Source organism: Schistocerca gregaria, chromosome 2 (assembly GCF_023897955.1).
Source record: "Schistocerca gregaria isolate iqSchGreg1 chromosome 2, iqSchGreg1.2, whole genome shotgun sequence".
NCBI lineage: Eukaryota > Metazoa > Arthropoda > Insecta > Orthoptera > Acrididae > Schistocerca > Schistocerca gregaria.
Genome location: NC_064921.1, coordinates 322,931,499 through 322,944,097, shown reverse-complemented (window position 1 = coordinate 322,944,097; position 12,599 = coordinate 322,931,499).

Genomic DNA, 12,599 nt, shown 5'->3' with positions numbered 1-12,599 from the left:
CTTTCTAGTCAAAGATCTCCCTCAGCTTTTGTTCTTCCGTTATTAATGTTATTTGTTCACTCAAATCGTCTTCTACTTCCTCAGTTCCTCTCTTGTGGCTACCTATCCCATACTTTCACTAGTTAACGATTTTGCCTCGTCTCAAATTATGGCCGTATCATTTCAGCCTAAACGCTTCTATTTCTTCGAGAAGATCTACTTCCACTCTCATTACCCTTTTTATTTCTTCAGCAGGCTTGCACTCTTTTTTGAATCCTCATTTTTCATGATTTCTTGAGATACTCATTTTTCATGACGGCTGATCTTCCACGACTTCTCTAGGTCATTCCGTTCTACAAAGTAATAATCTTGACGTCACCACTGTCTTAATTTTTTCTGAGAATAGATGAAATTTTATTTATAATTAATTCGAGTTGGGATTTTCTTGTTGAAATTTGTCTATTCTTATAACATTCTTTTCAAATTAACACCCCTAAAGGTTTATACTTCTTTCAAGAGGAAGACATAGAGAAGGAAGGAACACATAGAAAATGTTGTGGGGAAGGCTAACCACAGAGTGCGTTTTATTCGCAGGACACTTAGAAAATGTCAGAGACCTACTAAAGAGACTGCCTACACTGCACTTGTCCGTCCTCTATTAGAATACTGTTGCGCGGTGTAGGGTTCTTACCAGATAGGGCTCACGGAGTACATCTAAAAAGTTCAAAGAGAGGCGGCACGTTCTGTATTATCGCGAAATATGGGAGAGAGTGTCACAGTGTTTGGGCTGGGCATCATTAAAAAAGGCGTTTTTCGTTGCGACGGAATTTTTTCACGAAATTCCAATCACCAACTTTCTCCCCCAAATACGAAAATACTTTGTTGACACCGACCTACATAGGGAGGAACGATCATCACGATAAAATAAGGGAAATCAGAGCTCGTACGGAATGATATAGGTGTTCGTTCTTTCCGCACGCTATAGGAAATTGGAATAATAGATAAGTGTGAAAGTGGTTCGATGAACCCTCTGTCAGGCACTGAAATGACATTTGCAGAGTATCCATGTAGACGTAGATGTAGATGAAGTGCTGATAGTCTTCCGTTTACCTCAATATACTTGTTTCGTTCTCCCACTGTTAAATATATTATTTCGCTGAAATTTTCCTTGAGCTTCAACGTAATTTCTAGTAATTTACGCATTGTGTGTTGTATCTTGGTACTATCAGTGGCTAACATCCACTGACTGTCTGCACATTACAAAAATCATAAAAAATCATCTCCTATCTTCAGTTAAATGGCACCCCACTTATTTTGCCATTCTTGTAGAGCTTCATAAATTGCATAAACTGAAATCTGCGATAATCAGCAACCGTGGATACTCTCATTGCTGTAGATAGGAGATGAGCTTCACAATCCATTTCTTGATATCAATCAAATATCTGCGAAGACCTGCACAAGCACTCATTACCGCAACCATGCTGCTTGCTGTAACTGGCTGGCACAGTGTTTCATCATTGTGTCAACTGGGTACACCGGCACAACCGTTTGGTCGATGATCAACGAATTACCAAAATACGGGACGCTTTGTTAGCGTTGTGGCAAAGCGTCTGTGAGATGCCTTGAAGACCCGCTTACCAACACACCTGACTAAAGCATGAACAAATATTGGCCGTACAGCTAACAAGAGGCACCTAATCGGTGATTGCTGTGGAGTCGGATGCCACTGTGAGGCCGAGGAGGCATCGTCACTCACCCACCAGTTGCTGTAGCAGCCAGTTCCGTTCGCCATCCTATGGGACTACCTACTTTGGGCATCTAGCATCCACAGCGATGGTCCGAGGGTTGAACTCACTCTCAGTGATCAGTGTACTGGACATCCGTCATGACTCAGAGCGCCTTAGCTATACATCCACGCCGGTTCAAAATAGTTCAAATGGTTCGAAGCACTATGGGACTTAACATCTGAGGTCATCAGTCCCCTAGACTTAGAATAACTTAAACCTAACTAACCTAAGGACATCACACACATACAGGCCCGAGGTTGGATTCGAACCTGTGACCGTAGCAGCAGCTCGGTTACGGACTGAATCGCGTAGAACCGCTTGGCCACAGCGGCATGCCTCGACGCTGGTGTACGTTCCCTTTACGTCTACGCATCCGTCGTTTCCCCCGGCTGGGACAGGTCTTCAGCCCACCTTTCTAGCAGCATGGCGGTTCCTAACTGCAGCGCCAGCAGCTGACGCAGGTAATCATCAGCCTGGAGTGCCTGCGACACAAGGTTGCTCTGCTCTCGAAAGGCAATGAACGTGGAACCTGTAGGCAACTACACACAGATCCTTCACCACTGGGGACCACAGGTTCGAGGCCCAGCCCCTGTTTGCAGATATTGGCATAAGACCTTTGCTGTGGACTGGACTAAGTAAGTACCAAGCTGAATGAGACTGGAAGTCTCCTTGCCAACCCTCTAGATACTCTCGAGTCTCTAAATTTGGGCGAAAAGCTGTGCCAGCTGATACATGATTACAGCGAGCAGTGTGATTACAGCAACAAGTGCTTGCACCAGCCGGAAATGTTGCAGATATTTATTGCTGACTTTTTATGTTCTACTCAGCCAACATTTTCCTGTTATTCCACACATATTTGCAGGAGGGATGCTATCGTATGCGCCACTACCTTCTGAACAGGAATCCCTCTTTTTTTGTGCATCTGTCATATACATTCTCTAATAATAAGCTGAGTATACCCTTGCTTTCTATTTTTTTATCGCCTCTTTTGCTGTGGATATATTATTAATACATGGTCTAATGTAGTGAAAGAGCGCTGTTCTACCCCATTATCTGTATTTTCCTATGATTTCTTTGTGTAGTTCGGCTTCCATATTTTTTCGGTATTCTTCCATTTCTATGGCACCCTTATTAAATGTATTGAACAGATCTCTATAGCTGTATCTTGATATTATTTCATAAAATATACTGTGAAGCATCGAGTACACAGTATTTTTCCTTCTCAGTTTCATCAAGGGTTTCTGTAGCTCATTCTTATTTATTTGTGGTACACTTTGGTACGCCTTAAGCTTTCTCCCTACACGTAGCAATGTGCCGGAAAGCTCTCCATGTGTAACAAATCCCTGGTGTAACTGTTTCTCTGATTTCTCCCAAACTGAGAGGACTTGAAATGCATTAAAAATATTGAAGCGTTACATCTAAATTGAGAGTATTGGTTTTTCTAATGCTGTTGAGGATAATCTGTTGTGGTTGGCAGGAGAGCCAACCGTATAACTAAAGGAGGCCGAAATGCAAGCGTCTCATCTCACGCAGGCTAGCGTGAGGTCTGGAACATGGCAAGGGAATTAGAATTGTGAAAAACGGACGTAGCTGGTGGAATACTTAACTTTAATCCATTAATGGAGAACGTCGCTCTTTATGGTACGTGATTGGTTCAAATGGCTCTGAGCACTATGGGACTCAACTGCTGTGGTCATTAGTCCCCTAGAACTTAGAACTACTTAAACCTAACTAACCTACGGACATCACACACATCCATGCCCGAGGCAGAATTCGAACCTGCGACCGTAGCAGTCGCACGGTTCCTGACTGCGCGCCTAGAACCGCGAGACCACCGCGGCCGGCGGTACGTGATTCACAATATCAATACTACGGATACTGGCGCCTTGCTAGGTCGTAGCAAATAACGTAGCTGAAGGCTATGCTAACTATCGTCTCGGCAAATGAGAGCGTAGAAGTCAGTGAACCATCGCTAGCAAAGTCGGCTGTACAACTGGGGCGAGTGCTAGTAAGTCTCTCTAGACCTGCCGTGTGGCGGCGCTCGGTCTGCAATCACTGAATGTGGCGACACGCGGGTCCGACGTATACTACCGGACCGCGGCCGATTTAAAGGCTACCACGTAGCAACTGTGGTGTCTGGCGGTGACATCACATTCCTCCCCCGCAAATCGGCGGACGGTTGTGGCATAAGGCTTCCGCCCGCCGTGGGGAGGACCCCATGTTGACGTATGTGACGAGCTGGGGAGCCTAACAACAGGCGAGGCTGTGCCACACGCACCCTGCCATTCGGACCGCGGGGAGCTAGGAAACGCCTGATAACCTGCTCCAGGGTGCACGCCAAGATGCGGTGTATGCGCCCCTAGAGATACAGGAGGGGCCGAAGGGTCGACCTCCATCGGGCCGGGGCACCCAACGGGCGAAGACGACATATGGTCCGGAGCGGGCAAGAGTTCCATCTCTGAGGACAACTGGTCACGGGATGCGATCGGCGGCGCGTGACCCAGGGGGGCGCCCTGCGGTTGCAGCGTCGCGTCCAATGCGGGCGTCGCCGGCGGGAGAACAGGCGGCGGCGGCGGCGGCGGCGGCGCGTCGCCATGGGGCAATATGGAAGGCAGCGTCGGTAACACCTGGAGCTGAGGCGAGCCAGTAGCTGGGTCCCCGGGGCGCTGACCGGACGGCACCGTCGCTGAAAGCAGACGGCGAGCGGCCGATCCTGTGCGACGACAGAGGCGCAGCTGATTGAGATGCCGACGCACCTCACCAGAGGCCCCCGAAACCAGATACATAGCGCGTCCGAGGCAGCGAAGAATGCGCCCTTCAAGCCAACGCCGTGAACCTCGATAGTGGCGATAGTAGACAACGTCGCCTGGAGCAAAAGCAGGTGTCTGCCGCTGCACAGGAACCTGATGCGGCGGATGTAGCAAAGACATCAAGGTTCGATGATGACCGACCGTGGAGCAACTCAGCCGGCGAGCGACCATCTCAGGGCTGACAGCGATACGAGGACAAAAAGTGCAATAACGCGTCCTCCCGTGAATGCGACTCTTTTAACTTCAACATCTGTGACTTGAAAGTCCTGACCAATCATTCAGCGGCACCGTTTGACTGTGGCGAAAACGGCGCGGACGTCCGATGTTGAATACCATTGGCCTTGCAGAATGACAAATTCTGCGGACATGAATTATGGGACATTGTCGGAAACAATAGTCTGTGGAAGACCTTCAATGCAAAAGATAGCAGATAACTCTTGGATGGTGGCAGATGACGTCGTGGAGGACATCCGGACAACAAAAGGAAAATTACTGAATGAATCTACCACAACCAACCATCGAGCATTCCAGAATGTACCAGCAAAATCGATGTGTAAGGGTTGCCAAGGGGAAGTGGCTTTTGGCCATGCAAAGAGTTTCCGCGGTGGTGCTGATTGTTGTTCGGCACACACCATGCAAGAAGAGCACATATTCGTAATCGCGGCATCGATTCCGAACCAAGAACAGTGCTGTCCTTGGTGGAGAAGCTATAAGACAGAGGACTGTAACGAACGTGGTACCACGACCCTGGACTGATCATTATCAGATCGCAAAAGCAAAACACCCCGTCGTACAAAAAGTCTGTCCTTGTGGGCAAAAAATCGGCGAACCAACGGATCCCCGATCCGTGACTTTGACAAGGGCCATTGCGTAGCAACAAAACACAGAACGGGAGTAAGGACAGGGTCGGCAGCTGTGGCTGTAGCTACACGACGAAAATCAATTGGAAACGATTCGACCACATCATCGGTTTCCGAATCAATGAACATGCAAGCAAGTTCGGAGGAATCGAATGCCCTATCCTCAGCAATAGGCAAGCGGGACAACGCATCGGCGTTTCCATGCTTAGCAGTGGACCGATACAAGATATCGTAGCGGTACTGCGAGAGGAAAATAGACCAGCGAATGAATTTCTGCGCTGTACGTGGAGATACAGGCTTGGTCGGATGAAAAAGCGACGTCAAAGGTTTTTGGTCTGATTATGGTAAAGTGACGACCATACAAGAAATAATGAAACTTTGTAACACCAAATACGAGAGCCAATGCTTCTTTCTCGATCTGTGAATAATTTCTTTGCGCAGACGAGAGCAATTTGGACGCATAGGCAATAGGGCGATCGTGCGATCCATCTTTGTGCGCAAGCACAGCACCGATCCCGAAATCCGAGGCATCCACCATCAACAAGAGGGGCTTCCGGAGATCGAATGGCGTAAGGCAAGTATTGGAAAGCAAAGCCGATTTCAACTGGCGAAAGGCGCGTTCGCATTCCGTCATCCAGACGAACCGAAGACCCTTACGGCGTAAGCGATAAAGCGGAGCTGAAATGGAAGAGGCATGCGGAATATATTTATGGTAATAGTTGATTTTTCCCAGCACACTCTGTAGCTGCTTCAAATTCTGCGGCGACGGCAAGTTTTGAATGGCACGGAGGTGCGTTGGACTGGGATGTATGCCTTGGGCATTGAGTACATGTCCCAAATATGGCAAGCCCCGAGCAAAAAACACACATTTTCTCCTTCCGCAAGCGAAGACCATTTTGTCGCAAGACCTGAAATAATGTTCTGAGATTGGCCAAATGTTGTTCTTCGTCTTTCCGGAGATCACAATATCGTCCAGATAATTTGCTGCAGTAGGGACCGACGCACAAACAGTTTGTAGATATTGCTGAAACAATGCAGGGGCGGATGCACACCCGAATTGCAGTCGTTTGAATCGATACAAACCAAGATGCGTGTTAACCACCAAAACGCGCTGGGATTCTTCGTCCACCGGTATTTGCAAGTACGCATCTGCTAGGTCCAACTTCGAAAAACATTTACCCGGGCACAGTTTGTCAAAAAGATCTCCCGGGCGGGGTAAAGGAAAAGTTGCAATCACTAGCTGTAGATTCATTGTTGCCTTGAAGTCCACACAAAGTCTCAACTTTCCGGTAGGTTTTGGCAGAATTACTAAGGGTGATGCCCAGAGAGAAGCCTGCACACGTTCAGTTACACCTTGTTATTCCAATTCGTGCAATGTTTTTGCGACCTCATCACGCAATGCGTGGGGAACATTGCGCGCTCTGAAAAATTTCGGTTGTGCGTTTACTTTCATTTCCAAATGTGCTTTATAGTTCGTAGCGCAACCGAGGCCCGGTGCAAAAATGTCTGCAAATTCTTCACATAGACGAGAAACACTGTCTGAAGGCACAGTATGGTTCACTGATAGGACCTGATTTACTATAGACAAGTTAAACAACTGAAATAAATCGAAGCCAAACAAGTTCACTGCAGAAGAACGAATGACGTAAAATGACACGAGTTTTGTTTGTCCTCTGTATGTTGCAAGAAGGTTGCACTGTCCTAACACAGGGATATCTTGACCGGAGTGGCTATTTAACGTAACATTTGCGGCACGCAACGGAGGTGTGCTCAGCAGTTTGTGTCGTGATTATCAGTGAAACTGCAGCTCCGGTATCGAGCTGGAATGGTATCACTTTGGCGTTAATGTCCGAGTACATAGAAAGTTTATTATCCTGCTGACGACAAGAGAGACTGTCTCGTGCAACGTGAACTGAACTTCCGGCGATGTCGACGCACACAATTTTTGGTACGAACACAGTCACTGTTAGAGAGGGGCACTGAGCGGAGTGGAATGAACTACATGAATTTCCATGGGCGAAGTTTTGCGAGCCTGAGTATCCTTGGTTCGATTCCGATTCCGGCGCGAAGCAAAGGGCCTGGAACGGTTTTGAGCTTCCGATCTGAGTTTTTTCTGGCAAACACCCTGAACATGTCCTTTTTTATTACAATAAAAGCAAATAGCCTGGCGTGACGGGCAATTCTCACGCGAATGTTTAGTAGCACACCGCGGGCATGATTTGATCACTGCATTTGCGTGCCGGCGTGGCACACGTGGCTGAGAGCCTGACGGCAGCGGCGCGGCCGGGCGCAAGGGCTGTTTACTGCTCCGTGCAGCTCGCCCGGCGGGCCGGTTAACCTGACACACTGCTGGCGAAGTTTAGAATGATTCCTGAGGAAAGTCGAGTGTGTCCTGCCGATCCAATATGTCCATCACTTGTTGAAGGGAGGGATTGACTAGTTTCAAAATCTGTTCCCTTATACGAACATCAGAAACGTTCTGTGCAATTGCTTCAAGTACCATAGTATCTGAATAAGGGAGTCCACATTGACACTCAAAAGCACAATCCCGAGTAAGGCCTTCCAAGGTTGCAACCCACTCCCGATTAGTCTGACCTGCCGTACGTTTTGTTCGAAAGGTATACCGTTTGGCAACTACGTTGACTCATTCTTTGAAATATGCATCTAATGCAGACAAAATTTCTTCGTAGGACAGAGTTGCTACGTCGCGTCGGGGAAATAATTTGACTATCACACGGTACGTGGTCACACCTACTGAAGAAAGGAGAAACTGCTGCCGCTCGTTACCTTGAATTCTGTAGGCGGCGAGATGGAATCCAAATTGGCGTGACCACTCCGTCCAGCTTTCCAATGCAGCATCAAAAGGTCGAAAAGTGGGTGCAACAGCGTGTTGTGGCTGCGTTAGCGGTGAAGCCGCTGCTGCCTCATCGTTTTGCATCGCACGTTGACCCTGGACGAGCTGTCCAAGGGCATCCAGTAAGGCCTGCGTCTGCTGATTCTGTAAGCGACAACATTCGGACAGTACATCTGGAGATTGTGGCGAAGCCATTACACAAGTAAATCAGGGCAATTGAGATAAGAACACTTTTACTCTTGCAGGAGGGCCAACCGCATAACTAAAGGAGGCCGAAATGCACGCGTCTCATTTCACGCTGGCTGACGTGAGGTCTGGAACATGACAAGAGAATTAGAATTGTGAAAAACGGACATAGCTGGTAGAATACTTAACTTTAATCCATTAACGGAGAACGTCGCTCTTTATGGTACGTGATTCACAATATCAATAGTACGGATACTGGCGCCTTGCTAGGTCGTAGCAAATAACGTAGCTGAAGGCTATGCTAACTATCGTCTCGGCAAATGAGAGCGTAGAAGTCAGTGAACCATCCCTAGCAAAGTCGGCTGTACAACTCGGGCGAGTGCTAGGAAGTCTCTCTAGACGTGCCGTGTGGCGGCGCTCGGTCTGCAATCACTGAATGTGGCGACATGGCGACACGCGGGTCCGACGTATACTACCGGACCGCGGCCGATTTAAAGGCTACCACCTAGCAAGTGTGGTGTCTGGCGGTGACACCACATAATCTGCACTTATTTCAATCTCAGTTCCTTTTATCATTAACTTTACTCTCCATTTAACTAGCCCTCAATTTCTACTCTTCTTTAGGCCCTAATCATTACTTTCATCTGATATTCATTTAAAGAAATTCGCAACGGATAACTATCCTTCATATTTAGCATATTAATTAAGGGAAGAGAATAGGACGTCTAATTTCGTCAATGCATTCTTGAACTTGCTCTTCCACAAATTCATTAAGGATGGGGAGTGGGACTGCAATTTTGAAACCATAAAATACGTTTACATATGGTCTACAAGGTTTATTCAGCAACTTGATTACTTGTGGACCAGGTCCAGGCATGGCAATGGCAGTGAATTATTAATAAATTGATGCGATCTTGTACATTATGCGAAATCAAACAAATTATGTTATTGTATTAAATCTCAACATTAATGTGGAGTGGATGGGATAGTCAGAGGAAAGAGGAATTTGCAAAACGAATGTTACGCTCTTACATTTGCTCATTTCACAACAATCCGAATAAATATCGTACTTTCTGGAACTACCACAAAATCCAATTACTATTTAACAGAAAGTATCTGGGATAAGCCTAAGAGATAGAAGGTGAACTGATCAACACATGGGTGCACAAGGAAAAAGGCATACAAAGCTTCGTGCGTTAGCCATAAAATGTTTTATAAAATGAATGGCAGTTTGGAAGCGGCGTAGAGAGAGTTTCGACGTTTTTGTGATTTAGGACGTCATGATGCCGTTCCGTCGAAACACACGATAAAATGTTGGATTAATAACTTTGAAGGGACTGCATCTACCAACAGGAGGAACAAGAAGTGTCCCTTCTCCAGTGAACGTTGGTGTTGTACACGAGTCTGTCTTACGGTGCCCACGGCGTTCAATTCATAAGCAAGCAGCAGTCGTTGGAATGCCCCTTGAGAGTGTTCCCAGAATTCTTCATCTTGATTTAAAATTTCATCCGTATAAACTGCAGATGGTGCAACAATTGAAGGACAACGATTACCGGTTATGACTAGGATCCTGTCAACAAATGATAACAAAATCAACAATGACGATGAATTTCTAAATAAGTTGTGGATGTCGTATGAGGCACATTTTCATCTCACAGGTTATGTGAATAAATAGAACTACCCTTACTGGGCAAATACAAATCATAATGACGTTCATGAGCGCCCTTTAAACGCTAGTAAAGTGACAGTATGTTGTGGTGTTTCATCACATGGGATTATCGGACCATATTTTTTTCAGGTAAACAGTGAAACATTAAAACTGTCAATAGCGATCGTTACGTGGAGATGTTACAAACTTTCGTTACACCTGCATTGGACAACATTCCAAACGTTTAAGATGCCTGGCTTCAACTGCACGGAGCGACATCACAGACTGCATACCAATCACTGGCATATGTACGTGAACTGTTTGTCAAACGTGTGATCTCACTATTCGGTAACATTCCCTGGATCCCTAGATCGCCAGATTTATCCGTTTGTGATTTTTTCTTGTGGGGCTACCTCAAGAGCAAAGTGTATGCGGGAGGACGACGATTCAATCCCGCGCCCGGCCATCTTGATTTAGGTTTTCCGTGATGGTTCCGGGATGGTTCCTCTGAAAGGGCGCTGCCGACTTTCTTTTCCATCCTTCCCTAATCTGATGAGACCGATGACCACGCTGTCTGGTCTCCTTCCCCAAGCAACCAACCAACCAAAGTGTATGCGACTCGACCAAGAACCCTGGATGAGTTAAAACAGTGAATTAGGGATGGAATTCACAGTATCCCAGCTGAGATGCTGCAGCGGTCAATGAGGAATCTCAACAGCTGATTTCACGAATGTATTCGTGCAGGAGGACGCCATCTCAAGGACGCAATTTTTAATGGCTCTGAGCACTATGGGACTTCTGAGTTAATCATTCCCCTAGAACTTACAACTACTTAAACCTAACTAACCTAAGGACATCACACACATCCATGCCCGAGGCAGGAGATGCAATTTTTAAAAAAAATGATAAATGTCATCAATGTTTCGTAAATGGCAAAGATGTAAGATTTCAATTACTATGAATGGAATTTCTTTTCTTCATCACTTCTAAGCCGGCCGGTGTAGCCGAGCTGTTCTAGGCGCTTCAGTCTGGAACCGCGAGACCGCTACGGTCGCAGGTTCGAATCCTGTCTCAGCATGGATGTGTGGGTGTTGTGTGATGTCCTTAGGTTAGTTAGGTTTAAGTAGTTCTAAGTTCTAGGGGACTGATGACCTCAGATGTTAAGTCCCATAGTGCTCAGAGCCGGTTGAACCATTTGAATCCCTCAGATACAGTGCCCAGAGAAGCTATGTGAGAGGTGTTAAAAAGTTTCGACTACCCTGCACATTTATTCAGTTAAATCGAGCTCTACGAGATGACATGTTTGGTCGCGTCTGACAAATGTCCTATTACTAATGGGCTCAAACAAGCGTCTAATTGTATCTAGCTGCCGTGTTTTATAAAACAACATCTATCAGCAATGCATTAGTGGATCTTAAACACATATTTCACGGAGGTCTCTTTAATTAGTCCAGAGTACACATCGTAAAGTTCACAAGTCTCACTCTGGATACTGAACTGCAGTATGCTGACGACAATGCTTCTCTTGCTCACACGCCCACAAAGCTGCCAGTGTCTGTACATTGTTTCGGTACTGCATATAAACGGTTTGGTCTGACCATCAACATCCAAAAAACGAAAGTGCTAGCACACCCAACTCCTGGAGCTGCCTTTCCGAATTTCAATATCACTATTTCCAGTACAGCTTTAGAAGAAGTAGATTACTTCCTTTACCTAGGAAGTACATCAACTACTTTCTCAGTAGAAAAGCTTTTGGACGTCTCCTACATCGGGTCTCCTTGAATAAAGATCTGACGCTCTGCACCATACCATCATCACTTCTAGTTTTACCGGGTTGTGGAAACATTCCCGTTTTTCTGCGTCACCCTGTACTTACAGGTGAAGCTGTCACACGTCTGGATGAACTTAAATGCTACCATACTTACCATTCGAGTTCAGCAGCTCTTCCAGGACCTCCACAGTGAGCCGAGCATGTCGCTGGTCGGCCATCCTACGGACCAAAGTCGATCAGTTCGTTATTCAACAGCATTGCGTAAGGTCAAATATCTTTAAGAATGCGGGCTGCAGGAGTCGTTTCCTGCGCCGAGACGGCGCTACTAAACTGAGAACGACGTCGCGTGTGTGAGGGCGCGCCGTGCGGCCTTTACGTCGAGAGATTCATGTCAGCCGTCACGAAGGGGCTCCCTGGCGCCGCGTGTTTTTCTTCCCCATTGAGCCCGGCTGAGTGATCGCGTCTGATCAGCTGCAGGGGTAAGGACCGGGGAAGCGACCCGCGCCCGACCGACGACGTTGATCGATAGCCGGCAGGCCGCGGCGTTGCGTAACGCGCGTCACGCAAGCCGGGCCGTCGCCAGGGAACGCAGCGCAGCGCAGCGCTTATGCCAGACAGGACGGCAACTGCCGCGCTCCCGCAGGGCGCCGAAGGCCTCAGGGGAAGTCAGCCGCATAGCACCGCACACACGTCAACATGCCAGG